The sequence below is a fragment of the Suncus etruscus genome, chromosome 1, assembly GCF_024139225.1.
Source record: "Suncus etruscus isolate mSunEtr1 chromosome 1, mSunEtr1.pri.cur, whole genome shotgun sequence".
NCBI lineage: Eukaryota > Metazoa > Chordata > Mammalia > Eulipotyphla > Soricidae > Suncus > Suncus etruscus.
The window spans coordinates 147598639-147622908 of NC_064848.1; the positions used below are offsets into that span (position 1 = coordinate 147598639).

Sequence of the window (24270 nt, forward strand, 5' to 3'; positions counted from 1 at the left end):
AAGATGTGGGCAACATGAGTTAGGGCATCATGTTAGGGCAATACATGTGCACCCATCTTTGTTCCAAGTTCACTTTTAACGGGGTTTTCCCAACCTGCTTAGCTTGGGGCTTTCTACCTCAGCAGGAGACCAGTTGCTAGGGTGGTTGTCAGGGGGGAGGGTTGTGGGTAGTTGATGATCTCCTTTGAAATTGCTTTCCTCGGCTTTTTTCCTTCCAAGGCTTCTTTGGATAAAGTCTGCTCTGGGCCTGCCTGACCAGGTCAGACTAATCAATGACGAAGTAACTCCTCCAAAATATGTCTCTTGGTTTGATTACATCTCAAGAATTCATTGCCATGGGGACCCCTTCTCTGCCTGCCTACCTGGCTCAGTACTGTGTAGGGAATATAATAACATTTTAGGCTTCTTCCCACACTAGCAGTGTCAACTTTCCCCTGAAATGACTATGCATCTGTTTGAGGGTTTGCAGAGTCCAGGAGGAAGTAGGTCCTGGCATCAATGCCCACTTTGTTCTGTTTTCTATAAGAAGGTGTTTCCCCAAAATAGGATTGTGGATATAATAAATCTTGTCAGACCTCCCTATGTCTTTGCTTCTATAGAATGCTTGATAATGCCAAAACAGATAAATATGATAAACCTTAATCTATGGTTGTGATGCCAAAGAAATCATCATCCAACCTGCTCAATCTTTTGTTTAATTTAGCTTTTATCAGTATCTTTTCTCATCCTATTCTTTAACTTTGCTGTTGTGATGTTTTGGTTTTGGTGTTTACATAACCTGGGTATGTTCAATTATATTAATAATCATGTACTGGCTGGCTCTGGTTTCACCAGAGATTGCAGTAGTGTTCCTACAGTGCTCTCTAGGGTTTACATTCCTGGTTAAGGCTCAGGCACATATTGTTTTGAGTTGCTAACGGTAATATCCTCTAGTTATAAATTTGATACACATACACAGAGACAGTGAAGCATAGACAGAAACTACTGGAGGCAGCAGAGATCTCAAACAGCAGCATTTTTCCAGATCATACGCAAAACATGTGGTGATTCAAGGTATTGGGAATTGAGCTCATGGCTCGTATTGGCAAGACTTGGTCTCTTAGCCATCACCTGGCGCCTTCTACAGGTTTTTTTATTCTAGTGAGCCACCAAGCCTAAGGCAGATTGATGAGAAGAAGTAAAGAGAAATTTATTAATAACATAAATACACTTCCTTTATAGGAGAGAGACTCAGTAAATCTGATCAATTTACCATGTAATCTAAATACAGTTTTATCTCTTTATTTAATGTTTTTTAGGTTTGGGGTCATACCTGTTAGTAATCAGGGGTCACTGGCTAAGTGGTCACTTCTGTAGGACTCAGAGGACTATATGAGGAACCAAAATCTAATGTGGTTAAGCAACATGCAAGGCAAGAGCCTTATCTTTAGAAACCAACTTGGACAATCACAAAGACAAGAGACATTGCATTCATCTGCCAGAGACATTGCAGTGTCTGAAATAGGTTTCCTGCATGCAAACTGAGTTCTCTAAAATTAAACTATGTCCTCCTTTCACTTTTTAGAATCTTAAAAGTTTATGTAACAGACCTTAACAGATTACAGTCCAGATGATCTCAACATCATCTTGCCTTTGTTAGGTTACAACCTTGAATGTGGGTGTTGTGTACATTCAAACTCCAGGAGCCTCTAATTGCCAGGGTTGAATTCTTGAATTCACGGTCATTCCTCTCTACAACCTCTTCCAACAAACAATTATAGAGAAATTGGTGTATCTGAATATGGACTCCAACTCCTCCTTTTTTAAAACTAAATGCTCAATAGTGTGTTTTAAAGTGAAGGACTGAGGAGGGGACATGCGTGAGGAAGGACATTAAAATAAACGAAGTACAGATACTTCCACTAATGGCTTCTCATCTACTACATTGCTTTCTGTTCTAATAAACTATTTTGTGTACCATTGTTTAATTAAAAACAAACAAAAACAAACAAAAAAAACCACCAGCAACAACACTTGAAAATCTTGGGGTATTTTGGGTTTTTTTTTTGTTTGTTTGGTTTGGTTTTTGGGTCACACCCAGCGCTCGGGGTTACTCCTGGCAGGCTTGGGGGACCATATGGGATGCCGGGAATCAAACCAGGGTTCATTCTGGGTTGGCAGCATGCAAGGCAAACACCCTACCACTGTGTATTGCTCCGGCCCCTGAAAATTTTGTTTGATCAGAAAATTTTTATTTACTTGGAGTGGCAGTCTTTGAGATCAAACCCAGGGCCTCACACATGGAAGGTAAGTGCTCCGTCACTGAGCCACATCTTCATCCTTGGAAAATATAACTATTTGGTTTTGATTTTTTTTTTTGGTGGGGGCACATGTAGTGGGACTCTGAAACTGCTCCCAGCCCTCTGGGTGGTACTCTAAGTCTTAGAACTATCTTCTTTGCTCAGACATTTTTTTTAAGCCTACAGCACCCGGTATTCCCAGGCGATGTCCCATCCAAGTACTAACCAGGCCTGACCCTGCTTAGCTTCCTAGATCAGACGAGATTGGGAGCGTTCAGGGTGGTATGGCTGTAGACACATATTTTTATTATTATAAAATCATGGGAAATATCATTTATTTTAAAATATTCTCTATTATTACTATTTAGTTTGGGGGCCATACCTGGTGTTGCTCAGAGACTATATCTGTTTTATTGCTCTGTGGTCAATTTTGGGAATCAAACTTAGGCTGCCTGCATGTTGCACATGTGCTCCAGCCCCATTCAGCATCTCTCTGGAAAGGGCAATGTTATTACTTCCTTGATTATTTCATATGTAGCTAATATATTAAAGAATAAGTCTTTAGGAGATGGAGGTAGAGGGGAGATATTATTAGTTTTTCTTTTCTTTCTTTATTTATTTACTTATTTGGTTTTTTAGGCCACACCTGTTTGATGCTCAGGGGTTACTCCTGGCTAAGTGCTCAAAAATCGCCCCTGGTTTGGGGGGACCATATGGGACGTCTGGAGATCGAACCGAGGTTCTTCCTTGGCTAGTGCTTGCAAGGCAGACACCTTACCTCTAGCGCCACCTCGCCGGCCCCTAGTTTTTCCTTAGATCAATTTTCTTGTTAATTGTAGTTTTTCCTAATAAAACTCTTTTAAATCAGCAAATAAATAAAATTTGTTGATTTTTTTAAAATCAAGATCCTTTTTAGGATGGGAGAAATCTGACAGGGGCTAAGGTTCTTGTTTTGCATGCAACCTGCACCAAATGTGGTCCTCTGATCACCATCAGGTTTCCCTTTGTTTGTAGGGAACTATTTGCTACCAGGTATTGACTCTAGACCTCAGAAATGTAAAGCATGTGCTCAGCCCCTTAAAATATCTGTAAAAGAGTCTAATATAATGACCTCACTGGATAGTACCAAGAAACTTATGGTTGGTTAATTTAAATGTCCTTTGTAGTTGGTGGTAGATGAAGAGGTCGACACTACAATTAGATTACATATTAAATTTTGGTGGGCCCCAGTATAAAAACTATTTTGGACTTGGTTTTTATCACTTTGTTCATTTCTTTCTTCTCCCTTGCTTCCTCCATTTCTTCCTTTTCCTTCCCTCTCTTCCTTCATCTCTTCTGTCCTCCATTCCTTCCTCTATCCTTCCTTCCTTCCTCCTCCCTACCTTCCTTCCTTCTCCCTTCCTTCCACCCTTCTTTTATCTCTCCCTTCCTTCCACACTACCTCCCTCCCTTTAGTTCTTCCTTCCTTCATCCCTTTCCTTCTCATTCCCTCCTTTTTTCCTTCCTTTCTCCTTTTCTTCCTTTCTTCTTCCCCTCCTCCCTTATTTTCCCCCATTCTGTTCTTTTCATCTCTTCCTTTATTCCTTTCTTCCTCCCTTTCTTCCTCTTTCCCTTCTTTCCTTCCTCCCTCCTTCCTCCCTCCCTTCTTTGATCTCTTCCTTCCTTCCTTCTTTACTTATCTGTTCCTTCTTTCCTTCTTTCCTCCCACCCTTCCTCCCTTCCTTTTTTCTTGCTTCCTAGTTTCTTCCTTCTTCCTTTCCTTTCTCCCTTTTCCCTTCTTTTTTCTTCCCTCCTCTCCTCATTCATTCTTTTCTTCTACTTTCCTTTTTTCTTCCTTCTTCCTTTTCCCTTCCTTTTCTTTCTCCCACCTTTCTTTTTCCCTTTTTTTCCTTTCTCCTTCCTTCCTCTTCCCTCTTTTTCCTTTCTTCCACAGTCTTAAACCTAAATTTTCTTTAAGCTATTTCAAAACCCTAAATTTTTGTAAGTTGATATTTGAATATGAAGAATACTTATTTACTCTTATTTAACTATCAAGTCCTAAAATGTCTCTTGACTGCCACAAAACTTTCCTTTTCATGCATATCATCTCATCAAAATCTATTCACAACAAACCTGAGATCATCAACAGTCATGACTTAATTACAAAGACCCCATAAGTGCTGGGTGCACCTGATTTGCTATTGTTACCTACACCAGCAATATTTGAAAGTTGAGTTCTCGAAAGTTTCGTCAGTAAAGATTTGTGGTCTCACTACCTGACTATGGTTCTGTTTAAAAGAACAAGCTATTTGCATGACTGATCTCAGATAGAATTTTGAGGTTAAATTTTTTGTGTGTTGAGGTTCATTTGGAGTTGCCTGCATTCCAGCTTGCAGTGCTTAATTTCACTTCCTTTATAGGACTCTCTCTTTCACTCCACTCATGTCCTTTAAATAAATCTATTTATTTTCCCCCGCATAGATGTGGTTCTCTAAATATAATTGAGAAAATTATATTTTATCACTAGCATTGAACTTAAACTCCAGTCTAACATTCCCCCCCCCAAAAGACATGCGAGGTATAAATTATGCTGAAATAAGATTTTTAAAGAGCAGAATTCTCTTTAGTTTGATTAGCTCTATTAATACTCGCTTGTTCTATGTTTAGAAAGGAATGGTGGGAGTTGCTATCCAAGTGCAGATGGAGTAGCAGTTACAGCCAGCCCACAAAAGAGTGGGAGGAATTTTTTTGGCCCTGATAGGAGCATAAGGGCTCTGTACGCACGCTGATCAGACGACCTTCTGGAAACTGGGTGACGTCTGTGAAAAATAAATATGCTGTCACTTGGGAAACATTCCTAGGGTAGGTCAAGCATGACTTAATCATAACTGAATGGATTCTTTTTATGAACTTCAGGAGAAAATACTCCATGCTAAAATGAATGCCTTGAAATATTTATTCCCATTTAAATGTGAAAGCCTGAGAAATTTCACTCCCAGGCTTGTATGACTCACCCACTAACTGAAATAGTACAAATCACATGCTGGCAATTGGCAAGGTCTTCTTCCATTCATCGTTAGGGAAGGTTTAAGTGACAGTTTATCTTTGATATTTTTCTCTGTGGGCTTGCTTAACAATCATTGAAAGTAATGAAGATCATTTATTTTCTTAGGTTTTTCAGTCATACAATGTTCCAACACCCATCTCTTCACTAGTGTATACTTTCTAATGTCCCCAGTTTCCCTCCTGTTCCCTTCCCACCCTGCCATTATGACACTTTACTTCTTTTTCTACACCCCTTTTTATTTCTTTTAGTCACTGTGGTTTATAATACTATTACTGAAAGGAATTATTAATTCCATGTATAATCAAATTTCATGACTTCATTTTTCTTAATAGCTATGTAGTATTCTATTGTGCAAATGTACCATAGTTTCTTTATCCACTCATCTGTTCTCAGGCACTTGGGTTGTTCCCAGATTCAGGCTTTTTGAATATAGGAGTGCAGATGCCTTTTCTGCATTGTGGTTCTTTGGAGGATGGTGGCACCCAGGATATATTACCAAGAGTGGTATTGCTGAGTAGAATGGAAATTCAATTTCTAGCTTTTTGAGGAAAATCAACATTATTTGCCAAAAATGCTGACCAATCTACAGTACCACCAGCAGTGAATAAGAGTCTCTTTCTCCCTGCATTCATACTCTCATTGGTTGTTCTTAGGTTTTTTTTGTTTGTTTGATTTGTTTTGATTTTGGATTTAGTTTAGTTTTGGATTTGGTTTGGGGCCACACCCAGCAGTGCTCAGGGTTTATTCTGGCTCTGTGCTCAGGTATTAATCCTGGGGGACATGGCTTACTATATGGAATGCTGGGGGATCAAACCCAGCTCTGCTTCATGAAAGGCAAGTGCCTTACCCTCTATGTTATCACTCCAGCCCTCTGTCCTTGTTGTTTTTGATGTGTACTAGTCTCTGTTGAGGTATCTTTATGTCCCCAATTTACTATTCCTGTTAGAATTTTAAAGTGATTGTCGTGACACAACCAGCTTGTGCTTTTCTCAGGCACTGTCTTGGTTCCTTCTTGCAAAAGAACAACCACGGAGACTAAAGTCTGGGAAAATTTCTAAAATAGAGAACAGGAATTATGTTCATTTGAAGGTAGAAGGATGGGACTGTTCTGTGAGTGAGAGGCATATACTGTGATGTAAACTAGATTCATGCTGTAATTTACTATAAGAAAGACATATTTAAATTTTATTCTTGTTTCTACCACAAAACTTCTAAAACCTTCATAATTTTGCAAGAGTACCAAATTTTCTTTTAAATGTTTAGCTGAATCATCACGAATCCCTGTGGGCACCACAAAATATATGCCAGCACCACACCAAGGTGTTTGTGATCTACCCCATGTCACTGCAACATAAACAACAATGAAGTGCCAGAGAGATAGCTCAGTGGACAGAACACAAACCATTGGTGGCGTGCTTAAATTAGGGACTCTGGATTTTATCCCTGACACTGGATGGCCCCCTAAGCAGTGAGCTGAAAGAGACTCTAAGCTCAGAGCTGAAAATAGCCCCCAGAGCACCAACCAAAAAAAAAAAAAAGAATGGTTCAAATAGTTTAGAGCATAGTTGTTCCCTCTTATTTGTGGTTTTTCTTTTTAGTGTTTCAGTTATCTATGGTCAACTGAACATAGTTCCAAATTACTAAGATATTTTTAGAGAAATCACATTCACAGAACTTTCATTTATAGTATATTATTACAATTTTCTTTTCTTTAGGTTATACTCAGTGGTACTTGAGGCTGTTTCTGGAGATGCTTGAAGGAATATGCAGTACAAAAAATGAAGAGAAGTTCCCACATGCAAAGTTTATGCTTTATTTCACCAGAAGCAGTCCTGAAGCACAGAGCAGGAGTAGTTCTGAGGACTACTGGGTTTAGTCAAAAGCCAAAAAGAGAGAGAGAGAAAGAGAGAAAGAAAGAAAGAAAGAAAGAAAGAAAGAAAGAAAGAAAGAAAGAAAGAAAGAAAGAAAGAAAGAAAGAAAGAAAGAAAGAAAGAAAGAAAGAAAGAAAGAAAGAAAGAGAGAGAGAGAGAGAGAGAGAGAAAGAAAGAAAGAAAGAAAGAAAGAAAGAAAGAAAGAAAGAAAGAAAGAAAGAAAGAAAGAAAGAAAGAAAGAAAGAGAAAGAAAGAGAGAGAGAAAGAAAGAGAGAAAGAAAGAGAGAGAGAAAGAAAGAAAGAGAAGAAAGAAAGAAAGAAAGAAAGAAAGAAAGAAAGAAAGAAAGAAAGAAAGAAAGAAAGAAAGAAAGAAAGAAAGAAAGAAAGAAAGAAAGAAAGAAAGAAAGAAAGAAAGAAAGAAAGAAAGAAAGAAAGAAAGGAGAAAAATATCGGTATGTGCTTTAGCCCTTTGAACAATCTCCTCAAGGCTATGATTGTCTTATTTTATCAATATTGTCATTTATTACTATTAAAATTACCTGTTAGTTATCTTATGTAATCATTAGGTGTTTAAACTGGAAGGAAAGTTCGAGATGAGGACAATCAGTTATGAAACAATATATCTGATATGGGCCAGAGAGATAGCATGGCGGTAACACATTTGCCTTCCATGCAGAAGGACAGTGGTTCAAATCCCGGCATCCTATATGGTCCCCCGAGCTTGCCAGGAGCGAATTCTGAGCGTATAGCCAGGAGTAACCCCTGAGCGCTGCCGGGTGTGACCCCCTATATATATATATATATATGATGTCACTTAAATTAACTGTAAGAATAATCAGCAGGGGCCAGAGAGATAGCATGGAGGAAAGGTGTTTGCCTTGCATGCAGAAGGTCGATTGTTCAAATCCTGGCATCCCATATGATCCCCTGAGTCTGCCAGGAGTGATTTCTGAGCATAGAGCCAGGAGTAACCCCTGAGCACTGCCAAACCCCCCCCCCAAAAAAAAGAATAACAGCAAAGGTATCCATGAAGTTTAAATGTGGATAACCACACAGCCTCAAGCCTCCAGGTAAGTCTTGGGTGGACCTATCTCTTACTTGTAATATTGTGTCCATCTTGGAAGTCATAGCAGCTTCAGCTCAGTGTACCCAGTTAGACTTCATCCACCCATAAACTAGGCCACACCTTCTTCAGAAATCTCCTCTAAACATGTCACCCACTTGGCGGCTGGCTACTGTGCCTGTCCCACTTTGTCACTGTTGATCCAATTTTGGATAAACTGGTCAGCACCCACAAAATTGCAGCTCCTAAAGCATGTAATGTGTCTCTACTAATAGTAACAGCCAGGTGCTGTCTGTCATTCATCTTAATGAAATAAAGACGTAAATCAGATAATAACAAGCTAGTTATGATATTAACTCTATAAAGCTCAGACAGTATCTTTTGTCTGGTGCAACTTGGTATGGATCCCATTGAAATAATTCCAACTAAGGTTAGGAAAAACTTTTGAGTATTATACCCTCAACTTCCAAAACAAAGACACAATCAGAGATAGAGCTATTTCTGGCAGTAAAACAATTCACACCAGGGTAATATGCTCATTTCACAGAGGTCATGTGGTTGGCTGGAACTGAGGCTGAGACCTTGAACTTCAGTCTTGTCCACCGAATAAAGCTAATATTTCCACAAGCCTGACTGTCTGCGAGCTGTTTACCCGCCGTTTCACCTCAGAACTGTCGGCTGGACAGGGTGGCAGATGCGTGCTCAGAGCCGGAGGGGAAAGACCTCATCCTCCATCCCTCCATCAGTCAACCTCTTCAGGGGCTGACTTGCAACATAATGCTCGATCTTGAACTGGGTCCCAGACAGAAGTTCACTTGAAGAAATGTGATCAAAAGTCAAAGTGACCTTGGACTGGTGAATTCCAGAGTCCCAGTGACCTATTAAAGTCAGCAATACCTTCTCATGCCTGTTGGTGCCTACTTTAGAGAAAAAAAAAAAAAAAAAACTGCTCCAGGTCTTTCATAACCTTCCAGTTCTGGAACTGGAAATTTCCATCACAATCAGGTTCCTGCTTATGCGAAACATCTTGAAGGACTCTGAGTATGCAAAGTTCTAATTTCCACCCCTATATATATTCTATGCCTTAGTATTAAAGCAAAGTTTAAAATAGTCATGGCAGAATCATCATGTTTGCACCACACAATCACTATAGATTCAATCTTTTCTTGAGAGATGTAAACCAAGTCATTAAAAAATCATAGGTACACTGGCCACACAGCTGAAAAGTGACAATCTCTGGAGGAAAAAGCAGGTCAAACCCCTGCCCTGCCAAAGATACATCTACAGTATCCATCACCCATAGTCACCATTTTGCCTTTGGTCCTGCCTTACCACTTCTCTATGAATCTCCTCAGAGACACCAATCTGACCAAATTTCAGGTATGCCATATTTGGGCTGATATCATTGAGGATTTTTTGGAGGGAGCATGGGTAACTTCTCCCCACATTCTCCTTTTAACAGAAAACCTGGCATCTGAGAACATGCCACACAAAAGCCACAGTAATAGTTATATTAATCAATAATAATTAATCAGTAATTAATTAGTAGTAATTAATCAGTAATAGTGCTTTGAATTCCTGGAAAACTTCATTTGTTTGATGCTATCATCCCTATAGGAACACATTAACTTAGATGCTAATGTGTAGTTGAGGTCAATTAATGTTTGGAAACAAATGAAATAACAGAATGGTCAACTAACAAACAAGATCTTACCAAACCTTCTACCAAATTCTTAATGACTTTATTATAGATGCAATAATTTTCACAAATTTACTTGCCATTATACTTCTTCATTTTTCTTTCTCTCTCTTTTTTTTTTTTTTTTTGGTTTTTTTTTGGGCCACACCCTGTGACGCTCAGGAGTTATTCCTGGCTATGTGCTCAGAAGTTGCTCCTGGCTTCTTGGGGGACCATATGGGACGCCGGGGGATCGAACCGCGGTCCGTCCTGGGCTAGCGCAGGCAAGGTAGGCACCTTACCTTACCTTACCGGGCCACCGCCCGGCCCCCTCTTTCTCTTTTTAAAAATTCTTTCTTGTCTTCCCTTTTTTTCCTCTTCTTTTTTTTATATAATAACTTTTATTTTTACCAAAATGGATTACAAATCATTCACAGTAAAATTTTAGGTATATAGTGACATTGAATCAGGGGCATTCCCACCACCAATGTTGTCCTCTCCCCCCCCCCCCCCTCGTTCCAAGCATGCCATCCCATATACTCCTTGTTTGCTCCCCAGGCTGCTAGTTTAAATGGTTTCCTCTGTGTCTAGCTTGTTGTAGATTGGGTATCGATCCTGTTGTCGTTGGCTTTGGATTTGGTACCTAAGTCTGATCAATTTTTGTTTCTACTCAATGTTCATATATGACTGTTTCTTTTATTTAATAACTTTGCTTTCACTTATCTGGGAACAAGGTCTTGGTACCCTTCCCTCTTCTTTAATAACTTTGCTTTCACTTATCTGGGAACAAAAGTATTAAGGTCAACTATGTCGACTCTGCGATGCATTTTTATATAAATAAAAAATAATCAAAGTCAATTTCTGATCATTGATAGCTATATGATTTTGACCTATATAAATAGACAATTTCTTTTTTATAATATCTTTATTTAAACATCTTCATTACAAATATGATTGTGATTAGGTTCCAGCCATGTGAAGAACACCCCCCTTCACCAGTGCAACTTTCCCACCACCAATGTCCCAAATCTCCCTTCATCCCACCCCACCCCCACCTGTACTCTAGACAGGCTTTCCAGTTCCCTCATTCATTCACATGGTTATGGTAGTTCTCAGTGTAGTTATTTCTATAACTGCACTCACCACTCTTTGTGGTGAGCTTCATGAAGTGAGCTGGAAGTTCCAGCCCTCCTCTCATTGTCTCTGAGGATTGTTGCAAAAATGACTTTTATTTTTCTTAAAACCCATAGATGAGTGACACTATTCTATGTCTATCTCTCTCCCTCTGACTTATTTCACTCAGCATGAGAGATTTCATGTACATCCATGAATATGAAAATTTCATGACTTTATCTCTCCTGATGGCTGCATAATATTCCATTGTGTATATGTACTACAGTTTCTTTAGCCATTCATCTGTTGAAGGGCATCTTGGTTGTTTCCAGAGCCTGGCTATTGTGAATAGTGCTGCAATAAATATAGGTGTGAGGAAGGGATTTTTGTATTGTATTCTTGTGTTCCTAGGGTATATCTCAAGGAGTGGAAGAGCTGGGTCGAATGGGAGCTCAATTTCCAGTTTTTGGAGAAATCTCCATATCGCTTTCCATAGAGGTTGGACTAGACGGCATTCCCATCAGCAGTGGATAAGAATTTCTTTCTCTCCACATCCCCGCCAGCACTGATTGTTCTCATTCTTTGTGATGTGTGCCAATTTCTGTGGTGTGAGATGGTATCTCATTGTTGTTTTGATTTGCATCTTCTTGATGATTAGTGATGAGGAGCACTTTTTCATGTGCCTTTTGGCCATTTTATTTCTTCTTTGTCAAAGTATCTATTCATTTCTTCTCCCCATTTTTTAAATATATTTTATTTAAACACCTTGATTACATACATGATTGTGTTTGGGTTTCAGTCATGTAAAGAACACCACCCATCACCAGTGCAACATTCCCATCACCAATGTCCCAAATCTCCCTCCTCCCCACCCTACCCCCGCCTGTACTCTAGACAGGCTTTCTATAACCCTCATACGTTCTCATTATTAGAATAGTTCAAAATGTAGTTATTTCTCTAACTAAACTCATCCTTGTTTGTGGTAAGCTTCATGAGGTGAGCTGTAACTTCCAGCCCTTCTCTCTTTTGTGTCTGAAAATTATTATTGCAAAAATGTCTTTAATTTTTCTTAAAACCCATAGATGAGTGAGACCATTCTGCGTTTTTCTCTCTCTCTGACTTATTTTACTCAGCATAAGAGATTCCATGTACATCCATGTATAGGAAAATTTCATGACTTCATCTCTCCTGACAGCTGCATAATATTCTATTGTGTATATGTACCACAGTTTCTTTAGCCATTCGTCTGTTGAAGGGTATCTTGGTTGTTTCCAGAGTCTTGCTATGGTAAATAGTGCTTTATTGAATATAGGTGTGAGGAAGAAATTTATGTATTGTATTTTTGTGTTCCTAGGGTATATTCTTAGGAGTGGTATAGCTGGATCATATGGGAGCTCGATTTCCAGTTTTTGGAGGAATCTCCATATCACTTTCCATAGAGATTGGACTAGACAGCATTCCCACCAGCAGTGGATAAGAGTTCGTTTCTCTCCACATCCCCGCCAACACTATTTGTTCTCATTCTTTGTGATGTGTGCCAATCTCTGGGGTGTGAGGTGGTACCTCATAGTTGTTTTTATTTGCATCTCCCTAATGATTAGTGATGTGGAGCATTTTTATGTGTCTTTTGGCCATTTGTATTTCTTCTTTGTCAAAGTGTCTGTCCATTTCTTCTCCCCATTTTTTGATGGGATTAGATGTTTTTTTTCTTGTAAAGTTCTGTCAGTGCCTTGTATATTTTGGAGATTAGCCCCTTATCTGATGGGTATTGGGTGAATAGTTTCTCCCACTCAGTGGGTGGCTCTTGTATCTTGGGCACTATTTCTTTTGAGGTGCAGAAGCTTCCCCGCTTAATGTATTCCTATCTGTTTATCTCTGTTTCCACTTGTTTGAAAAGTGCAGTTTTTTTCCTTGAAGATGCCTTTAGTCTCAATGTCATGGAGTGTTTTACCTATGTGTTGTTCTATATACCTTATGGTATCAGGTCTGATATCAAGGTCTTTAATCCATTTGGATTTTACCTTCGTACATGATGTTAACTGGGGGTCTATCTTTACTTTTTTGCAAGTGGCTAACCAGTTCTGCCAGCACCACTTGTTGAAGAGGTTTCTCCTGCTCCACTTAGGATTTCTTGCTCCTTTGTCAAAAATTAGGTGCTTGTATGTCTGGGGACATTCTCTGAGAACTCAAGCCTATTCCACTGATCTGAGGGTTTGTCTTTATTCCAATACCATGCTGTTTTGATAACTATTGCTTTGTAGTACAGTTTAAAGTTGGGGAAAGTAATGCCTCCCATATTCCTTTTCCCTAAGAGTGCTTTAGCTATTCGAGGGTGTTTATTGTTCCGGATGAACTTCGTAAGTGTTTGATCCACTTCTTTGAAGAATGTCAATGGTGTCTTTAGAGGGATCTCATTAAATCTGTATAATGCTTTGGGGAGTATTGCCATTTTAATGATGTTAATCCTGCCAATCTATGAGCAGGGTATGTGTTTCCATTTCCATGTGTCCTCTCTTATTTCTTGGAGCAGGGCTTTGTAAACAGACAATTTCAATTTATTTATTATAATATAGTATACTACATGTTTTAATTTACATAAATAGATTTTGAACTTTGGCATATAAAATTTATTGCATTAAGTTTTATCTAGCTCTTGGAAAAAATATAGTCATGGCGTTGTCATGCCTGAGTTACCAAAGATAACAGTTTCCAGGCTAAGATTTTTGTAACTTTCTCAAGATGGATGTGGGCTGAGTCCTTTTCTGCCACAAGATCCAAGCTCCACCCACACCAGACCTTTTCTGACATAAACATCCCATGACTAATTTCAGATTCAAGCTGCTGAGTCATCTCAGTTCCACAGCTCCTGAAGCATGCAGCCAATTCAAATTTCATAGGAAAACAGCCTAGTAAGAGCCCAGCCAATTAGATGGGAAAGTTGTGTAGAAGCCTACAAAGCACTGGAGTGAAATCAATAGCACAGAAAGCTCAAGTAGCATCTAACAGCTCAAGAAATCCTTATGACTTTAGTATCACCATTGTGAAATAATGTCTGTCATAACAAGCAATAGAAAGTAATTTATTTTGTGCCTACTTAGGCGAAGTTTAGTGTGGGATGATGGTGGAGAACTTGGGAAGGAAGGTCACACTAGTACTAGAATTGGTGTTAGGACATTTAATGCTTGAAACAACTGTATTACAAACAAATTTTGTAAATCATATAGTTTAAATAAAGTTAAATATAATCTTAAGGGCTAGAGAGATAGCACAAGGGTAGGACGTTTGCCTTGCACTCAGCCATTCCATGACGGATGGTGGTTCAAATCCCGGCATTCCATATGGTTCCCCCCTTGCCTGCCAGGAGTTATTGATTTCTGAGCACAGAGCCAGGAGTGACCCCGAGCACTGCTGGGTGTGACCCCCTTATATATATTCTATATATAATATATGTCATATTATATATGTGTATGTATAATTTTAAACATTAAAGTAATAAATAAAATAATCATAGCAAGGTGTGCAGTAAATAAGAGCTAGAGGAAGACACACAATAAGCTGGTCTATCTGTGATTGTGGCTGGTTTGACTGAATGTTCCCAGAAACTGTTTCTGACCTCTCAATTCAAAGTGTTTTTAATGTGGTATGTGATGTTTGATGGGCCAGTCATTATAAATTGTTGGTTGGTTTGTATGAACTTCATGAAATTTTGTTATCTCAATGATACTGACACATAAAATAACCCAATCACTGAAAATCTTTGTAGATATTTGTTCATTTCTGCACACACTCTCTGAGTGAGCCTCAGGGTAATTATATTAGTGACCTCATTTAACAGATAAGAAAACAAAGCTTCAGGGAGATTGAGTAATCTGCTGTGACACCCAGAAAAAGAATCACAGAACATTCTTGATTTACCTCTCTTAGTGTCTTTGTTCTTAAGCTTCTTTTTTTAAATGATTTTTTTATTGTGACCAAAGTAAATAACAAGTCTTTCACAGTAATATTTAAGGTACATAGTGACAAAAATCAGGGCCATTCCCACCACCAGGGTTGTCCTCCCTCCACCCCTTTTCCCAGCATGTGTCTCGTATCTCCCTCCTTTGCCCCCAGTGTGCTAGTGTAATTATTCCCCTCTGTGTATAGCTTGTTGTAGATAGGGTATCTATTCTGTTGTTGTTGACTTTGGGTTTGGTGTTTAAGTCTGATCATTTTTTATTTCCACTCAATGTTCATACGACTGTTTGGTCCTGGTTCCATTCATTTTTATTTTCCCCCTCAATTCATGATGCAGAACAAAAAGATTCAAGTTGTGTGGTTCTGCTGAAAGGAGACAAAAGAAAAGAACACACACACACACACACACACACACACACACACACCCTCCAGCAGACAACAGTAATAAGAAAAAACCAAAACAAATAAAAAAATAACTACCAAAAAAGAAAAAGCACCCAGCAACAACAACAAAAATCACCAAATAATAATCACAAAAGTGAAAAAGAAAGAAGACGAAGAAGAAGGAAGAAGAAGAAAAAGAAAGAAAGAAAGAAAGAAAGAAAGAAAGAAAGAAAGAAAGAAAGAAAGAAAGAAAGAAAGAAAGAAAGAAAGAAAGAAAGAGGAGGAGGAAGAAGAAGAAGATGAAGAAGAAGAAAGAAGAAATAATTAAAAAGAAAAATAAAAGAATGCTGCTGTAGAAAGGTTTTATGCTTTTTTTTTTTTTTTTTTTTTTTTTTACATTGGCACAGTAAGTATTGGGGAAATAAGTAAAAGAATTCCCTTGGTTCTTCTTGGTACAAAAACCTACAAGAAAAAGTCTTGCCTGGGAGAGAAGTTCGGGTCAAAGGCACAGAGATGATGGAGCCTGACAATCTCACCCTCAAATGCACCAGCAAAATAATATGGCACCATTTCTTTCTGCAAAGGCGTGCTAAATAAGAGGAAATTTTACATATAGAAACAGCTATTATATATTAGGGATAAGAACTCATACATTTTACAATACAGGGCACCTCCCACGTTGGACCCAACTTAGACTCCATGTGATTAGACAGTGAGTGTCCAACCCCGATCCCTAGATCTCAGACATAGAACCAACACAGTTCTCTGCAACAACTCCAGCAACCAAACTCCCTCTGGGACATTCTTAATACGGCCCTGACACCAACATGTGCCAGTTTTGATATGACATCCTGACAATGAGGAAATGGCAGCAATTTGAACTAAGAACAGGTTGTCTTATCTCATCACCTAGCGATAAGACAAAATTAGAAGACAGGTCATTCTTTGATTTGTGCCAAAACCAGGATTGCTGACTACAGAAGACTGACTGTGACAACCATGACTGGGCAGAACTTATCCTGGGACCAATAAGAAAGACCCCAGTCTAGGATTTGGCCTACGAAATGTACAACAACCAAGATCTCTAATTCCAGAGTTCTGACTGGGACAACTGCAACTGAGCAGAACTTCTGGAAACATAATGAAAGACTCTATCCTAGGCTTCGTCCTAGGATCGGTACAAACACCAAGACCACCAAATACAGAAGACTGATTAAAACAACAAGTGTTGGAACAGAACTTCTAGAACTGTAAAGAAAGACTATTCTAGGCTCCATCCTATGACCTGTGCAAATACCAGGATCTCTAGTTACAAAGGCCTGATTTTATCATCCACGACTGAGCAGAAAGTTTCCAGACACCACAAAAAGACCTAGGAGAGAGTAAAAGAGCATGTACGGAGCCTGTAGTTATTCCCATGACAGCATGCTTCAAGGACGAAGAAACCCTGTATCCCCTTAGGCCAATGGAATTCCCTTTCTAATCTCCCCAATATTTACTGTGCCTATGCAAAAGAGGGGGAAAAGGAAACACAATTTTTTTCTTTTTCTTTTTTCCTTTTTATTTCAGGCTCATGATTATTGCTTGGCTGTTGTCTGTATAGCAGCGGTGCTTTTCAGGTTTGTTTTTTTTTTTCTAAATTTTTTTTGTCTTTTTGTGATGCTTTTCTTCTTTTTCCTTTGCTTCTCTTAAATTGATATTTATAACTCTCTAGATAGACCCCTCTTGGATTTTTTTTTGGGCCACACCCGGCATTGCTCAAGGGTTACTCTTGGCTGTCTGCTCAGAAATAGCTCCTGGCAGGCACGGGGGACCATATGGGACACTGGGATTCTAACCAATCACCTTTGGTCCTGGATTGGCTGCTTGCAAGGCAAACACCGCTGTACTATCTCTCCAGGCCCCCCTCTTGGATTTTTTGTTTGTATTTTTTTGCTTTTTTTTGTTTTTCTTTCCTTTCAAACAGAACCACATAACTTAAATCATCTTGTTCTGCCTCATAAATTGAGGGGGTAAATGAATGGTATCAAGTCTAAACAGTTTTATGAACACTGAGTAGAAATAAAAAAAGAAAGAAGTCTTAAACACCAAAGCCAAAGCCAATGACAACAGAATCAATACCCATTCTACAACAAGCTAGACACAGAGGAGTCTAATTATACTAGCAGTCGGGGGGCAAAGAAGGGGGATATGGGATGCATGCTGGGAACAGGGCTGGAGGAAAGACAACACTGGTGGTGGGAATGCCCTGGGTTCAATGCCATTATACATCTAAAATATTACTGTGAAATATTTGTAATCCACTTTAGTCACAATAAAATTATTAATAAAAGATAGAAAAAAAGATAGAAAAATAAGAAGGGGGGTTTCCTTGGCCTAAGAGATTCAGGGTTTCTCTGCCCTTGAAGCATACTGTCATGGGAACAACTATTGGCTCCGTACATGCTTGTTACCACAGCTCAAGGTCTTTTTATGGTGCCAGGAAACTTTCTGCTCAGTTGTGGATGATAAAATCAGACCTCTCTATCTAGAAATCTTGATATTTGCACAGGTAATAGATCAAAGTCTAGGATAGAGTTTTCTTTATGGTTCTAGAAGTTCTGTTCCATTATTGTTGTTGTAATCAGTTTTCTGTAATAAGTGGTCTTGGTTTTTGCTCAGATTTCTTCTGGGTTCTATAACTTAACTGAGTATAGTTGTTCATAAAAAGCCATTATGATGTCTTAGATTTCTTTTTTTTTAATTTTTAATTTTTAATTATGAGAAAAAGATGCAAATAAAGAGGACAAGGTAAAGTTACAGTGGAAGGATAATCACCCATAACATAATTCTCAGAAGAAGTCCCCTTGCTGATATCTTAACTTTGAACTTTCACCCAAAGAATGTTAAGATAAATAAAACAGAATCCATGTACAATTACTTTGTCCCTCAAGTCCCCAGATTGTAATACATTATATTTCTTAACACCACACAAGGCAATCTAAAGCCATAAAACTTACGTAACTCCTTAAACATTACAGGCATAGTATTTTTTTTACATTTCCAGGTACATGCATATTAGCTTAAGTTAACCTCAAATTTTAAGTGGTTTTTTTTTAAAGATTGTAGTCAAAGGAGCAAAGTAAAAACGGTGTTAGAGTGGCAATTGTTGTTTGCATAGGCCCACCAAAATATGAAGGGAATGGAAAGGAATAACCTTGGCCTAAATACAAAGAGACCTGACCCCTGAAGTTTCTTGGCATAAGACCAAATCTAGGCTTCAGGCAAGCTAGATCGTCCAATCCAAGACATTGTCTGTAGTGCCAACACACTTTTATTTTTCACACAGTCTCTGTTGTTGGTATCATGTTTCTGTATTAAAAATCCTGGAATCTGCATATCCTACATTGAAGTCAGGATGTGGAGCATCCTCTTGTTTCACCTCACCATTAAAGGGCAATGCAGAGAGTCCTGTCCTGTAAGCAGGCTGTTGTTGTTGTTAAGTCTTCTCAGTGTTAAGGGAAGTCTCTTTTGAGCAGGTCGTTGTCTGAGCAGTGGTAGGGTCTTCAGTGGTAGAGGATTGCTTCCAGGTGATGTTATAGACAAACCTGGATGTTTCGTGGATGTCTTCCCTGGTTCAGGGGTGAATGAAAAATACCCTTTCTTCTGAGGTCTGTGTCAGGTCGTTATGTCAATGTTCAGGGTATAAGGTCCCTTTGCACTACAAGATTTGTGTGTGCCAATCTCTATTAGATAGGATCTTATTTGTATGTATATTATTTTCCCATTTTAATGTGCCTATGCAAAAAAGGAGCAATGCCACGTGGCGTTATTGGCGCATATGGGGGCCATAAGAACAAGTCCAACAATCCCCATGACATGGTTTAATCATAAGCATTATACTGGGGGACTCTTTCAACAAAATTCCTTGTTGAACAGCTCATAAAGAGAAGATAAAAATGGTTAGAATCATCACTGTATAAGAGAATATTTAGAAGACTTATAGCTGTCAGAGAAAAAACACAAAATACTCAAAAGAAATACGTGTCCATTTTATGTTTTTTGAAACAGTTTGGGGTTGTCACACACAATGTACTGCTTTGGTCTGTGATTAGGATTGTGCAGTACTAAAGTTAAAAAGAGTAATGTGGGTTAGTGATGTTTGGGGGGGTGAGAGAGTTAAGGAGTAAAAATGAGCTTTGTAGGGGTGTGGGAAAGGGCAGAATACAAAATGGACATTCTGGATATGCAAAACAAACATAAAGATAAGGGATACTCTTAATACATGGAGTGCGGGCAGGGGCACTAGCCCCCGCCGGTTTTCCATATGTGGACTAGTCAGAAATGACCAGTGACAAACTTAGTGCAACCGAGCAAATCTCAGCAAACCCCAAGTTAAGACCCACCATTTCTAGCCCCCTGGGCTGCCACCCCAGAAGGCCTGGAGGCCGGGGGCAGAAGAGGGGAAGGCTGGGGGCCTATCAAGGCTCCCAGCGCACCCAAGTTAGGGAGAAGGCCTTCCACATGGGATCTCCCCAAACCCCATGCGGTTAGAGCTAGCCTCCAGCTCAAGAAAGGATGGATAGAGAGCCAGAAGCCAGGATCTACCCGCCCTACACCCTGTGCCCTTCCCACCCTAGAGCTAGGGGAAGGGCAGGGAAAGCTTGGGACCCCATCCAGGAGGAACCCCCTGACACCCACCTTGTCTGACCGCCTGGGCTGCCACCCCAGAAGGCCTGGAGGCCGGGGGCAGAAGAGGGGAAGGCTGGGGGCCTATCAAGGCTCCCAGCACACCTAAGTTAGGAAGAAGGCCTTCCACATGGGGTCTCCCCAAACCCCATGCGGCTAGAGCTAGCCTCAGCTCAAGAGAGGATGGATAGAGAGCCAGAAGCCAGGATCTACCCGCCCTACACCCTGTGCCCTTCCCACCGTAGAGCTGGGGAAAGGGCAGGGAAAGCTTGGGACCCCATGCAGGAGGGACCCCCTGACACCCACCTTGTCTGGCCGCCTGGGCTGCCACTCCAGAAGGCCTGAAGTCCGGGGGCATCTTGGATTTCTTAAGGTTCTGTTGTAATTTCTCCCCTTTCATTTGCAATCCTATTTATTTGGGTGTTTCCCCACCCCAACTCCTTTTTTTTTTTTTTGTAAGTCTTGCCAGAGGTTTGTCTTTCTTGTTTGTTTTATTGTTTGTTTGTTTTTTCCAAGAAAAAAGCTCCTGGTCTCATTGATTTTTTTGTATTGTTTTCTTTGATTCTATGTTGTTTATTTCTGCTTTGGTTTTTATTATTTCTTTCCTTCTCCCTGTGTTTGGGTTTCTCTGCTGCTGTTTTTTCAGGTCCTTACAGTATTCGTTTAGGCTGTTAATTTTCACTACTTCTTCTTCCTCTTTCCCTTTGTTCTCCCCTTCTTGTATTCTACAATTCGTAGGTTATTTCTTTTGTCTCTATTCATTAGGTACCTGACATTTTCTTCCAATTGTTTTGTCTCTTGTTTTCTTATTGACTTCCTTGTCATGGTTATTTTTTAGTTTTTTTTTCTTCAAGTTCCTCTATGCACTTTTCCAACTGTGTAATTCTGCTATTATGGCTTGCTACCATGATTTTTATTTCCCATAATTCCATTTGTATGAGTTCTCTCATCTTCTGTGAAAGTTCTTCTTTGAGTTGGTTGAATTGTTCATCTATAGATTTCTTGATTTCACAGGCCAGTGATTCCTTGGTTTTTATTGCTAGGACATTTATTGCCGCTTTTAGGTTCTCATCTGCGACCACCCAAACCTACCCGCAGGGAAGGGGATCGCCAGTTATTCGTGGGTCACGAAGAGGACTTAACCTGTAAAATAATTGGGATGGGGAACAGACAAGACTCAAGACAAGATTCTGATCAAAAGCCATTTATTGCAAAGTTCACAGAGCTTATATAGTAACAAGCCACAAAGAGGCAGGGGAGTGGGCGTGCCAGATAATATGAAGGCATTTACCGTTAAAACATTTACAATTACCCAATGTTCTTACTAAACATAAAGTTAGACCTAAATCTTAAGTCATGCTTGAAAGGTCGACAGGAACAAGGCTGGCAACATAGTTTAGCAAACCTCGTCAGGCATCCTGTTTGGTAGCCCAATTTGTGCTAACTTTGTCTTGTTTTACTCATTTCCTAACCCCCTGGGCGGGGGGCCTCGAGGGCAGCTATACTAGGAAGTTCTGCAAAGCAGCAGCAGAAGCAGACCAAGGGTGTGGGGCTGTCACGTCCCTGACACTCATTTACTGGGCGCCTGCGTTTTGGTGAGCTTGGAAACTTGCTATGATTTCTCTCAAATTCCCCAGCTGCTAGTGACTTTCATAGTTTCTCCATATTTCTTTGCATTTAGTGGCTTTGAATGTTGAAATTTTGGGTTGTTTAATAACATGGTCTGATGTTCTGGCCTGTGGTTGGTTCCTTTTTTCTTTTCTTTTTTTTGTTTTTTTTCGGGCCACACCCGTTTGATTCTCAGGGGTTACTCCTAGCTAAGTGCTCAGAAATCGCCCCTGGCTTGGGGGGACCATATGAGACACCGGGGGATCGAACTGCGGTCCTTCCTTGGTTAGCGCTTGCAAAGCAGACACCTTACCTCTAGCGCGACCTCTCCGGCCCCTGTGGTTGCTTCTTGTGCTTGGAGGAGAGTTTCCGCAGTCTGGGGTACAGGGTGGGGCACAACACACCTGGTCTGGTCTCTGTGCTCAAAGAGTTTCCTTAATCTGGGGTAGAGGATAGGGCGCAGGCTCATCTGGCCTGGTCCAGGTGCTCAGAAAGTTCCTGCAGTTTCTGTTCTTAAGCTTCTTAAATTCTTTTTTGTTGTTGTTGTTGTTTTTGTTTTTTGGGCCACACCCGGCGGTGCTCAGGGTTTACTCCTGGCTGTCTGCTCAGAAATAGCTCCTGGCAGGCACAGGGGACCATATGGGACACCGGGATTCGAACCAACCACCTTTGGTCCTAGATCAGCTGCTTGCAAGGCAAACGCTGCTGTGCTATCTCTCCGGGCCCCAAGCTTCTTAAATTCTTAAGGTTTAACACTTAAGCTCTGTTTCAAGATAATTATGTTCTTATATTAATAGTAAACAGTTCACTAGATTGAACAGAGCTTGCCAGGAGCCTTGGGCCTTCTCTGGATTTTAGCCGACATTTTAGCTCAACATGGCTCTCACTAGACATTCCAGAGATTTTCCAGAACAACTGACAAGATCTCAAGAGACCACATCAATAAATATTACATAGAAAAGGATAAATAGAGCCCCTCCTTTTCTTAAAGTTTCTTTATTCAAATATATTCATTTCTTCCTTTTTGTTCATTCACTCCTATTCATTCATTCTGCACTCCAATTCATTCTTTTTATTTATTTTTTTTATTGTGGTCAAAGTGAATTACAAATCTTTCACAGTAATATTTAAGGCACATGGTGACAATAAATGATGGGTATTCCCACCACCAGTGTTGTCCTCCCTCCACTCCTATCCCCAGCATGCATCCTACATCTCCCTCCTTCCCCCCCCCCACTCCCACCCCCGCTTAATGCTAGTGCAACTGTTCCCCTCTTGTACAGCTTGTTGTAAATTGGGTATCGATTCTGTTGTCGTTGACTTTGAATTTGGTATTAAAGTCTGATCATTTTTTATTTCCACCAAATGAACATATGATGGTCTGGTCTCGAGGTTTTACCATTAAAGGAGAAAATCCAGTGTATCAAGAACACTAGAAAATTTAAATAAAGAGCCAGTTTATGAACAGAAAAATAGTTTAAAGGGCTAATACATCTAATTTGTATATGGGAGAACTCAAGTCCAATTCTACACACTCCACCACAGGGAGTGACCCTTTAGCATTGACAGGGAATAATTCCCAAACAATGCCAGATGTAGCCCCCAAATAAAAAATTGTTGCAACCCACTCCATTATCTGGCTATGCCTGGGCTTATTCCACAGCAAAGAACTATACTTTGTCTGCCATTTCAGGTCCTGTTCCCAGAGCATACTTTGCAGAAAGTCAGCAAGCAGCTCATAACAGGATGTGGGCTGTCGGTTTCTGAAGGAAAACAACAGTCACGGGATGTGCCAGCTGGTCAACCATTAAAACTGCAGAAAAACATGTTTGTTAATCCCATATCAGGCAATTCAACTAGTTACCAATTGTGTGGTGGAAGCTTTCTTTGTATGCTGAGTTCTTTCACCCTCTTGCTCTCTTCCTCCTTTTGCCCTATATACGCTGTTCAATAAAGTTGGAACTGCTCTGACTGAACCCCCCGCCATGTCTGAGTGTTTGTTGACACTGAGGTGACTTCTCTCCTCAGGACTCACTTGTAAAGGTAGTTTGCTGAGGAGGCTTCTGCCCCCAGAGGTTGAGTGGGCCATCGGTCCACAACTGAAACCCCCAGAAGACACAAACAAAAACTTATATATTTTAACTTAAAAATAGTAACAAAGGGGCCCGGAGAGATAGCACAGCGGTGTTTGCCTTGCAACCAGCCGTTCAGGACCTAAAGTGGTTGGTTCGAATCCCGGTGTCCCATATGGTCCCCCGTGCCTGCCAGGAGCTATTTCTGAGCAGACAGCCAGGAGTAACCCCTGAGCACCGCCGGGTGTGGCCCAAAAACCCAAACCCCCCCCCAAAAAATAGTAACAAAGAACCAATTTGTTCTTAGTAAAAGTGATGACATATCTTCTAGAAGGAAACTTTATTTGGAGGCAGAGAAATGATACAGCTCGTAGGGCACTTGCCTTGCAAGAATCCTACCTGGGTTCATTCCTGGTGCTACAAATAGTCCCCTGAACACTACCAAGATTAGTTTCTAAGCACAGTCAGCTGTAAGCCCTGAGAATTGCTGGGTATCCCACAAAAGCAAAAGGAAATAATATTAGTAAGTATTAG

At 40.1% G+C, this 24270-nt stretch overlaps 1 long non-coding RNA gene and 1 other non-coding gene across 2 annotated transcripts in view; one reads left to right on the forward strand and one right to left on the reverse strand.

The window, feature by feature from the left end:
* LOC126012303 (uncharacterized) overlaps positions 1–24270 on the forward strand; it is a 72812-nt gene that overhangs the window by 17932 nt on the left and 30610 nt on the right. The window lies entirely within an intron of this gene.
* LOC126033641 (5S ribosomal RNA) lies at positions 2457–2575 on the reverse strand. Its single transcript, XR_007504477.1, has one exon. It is a non-coding gene; the product is annotated as a 5S ribosomal RNA (ribosomal RNA).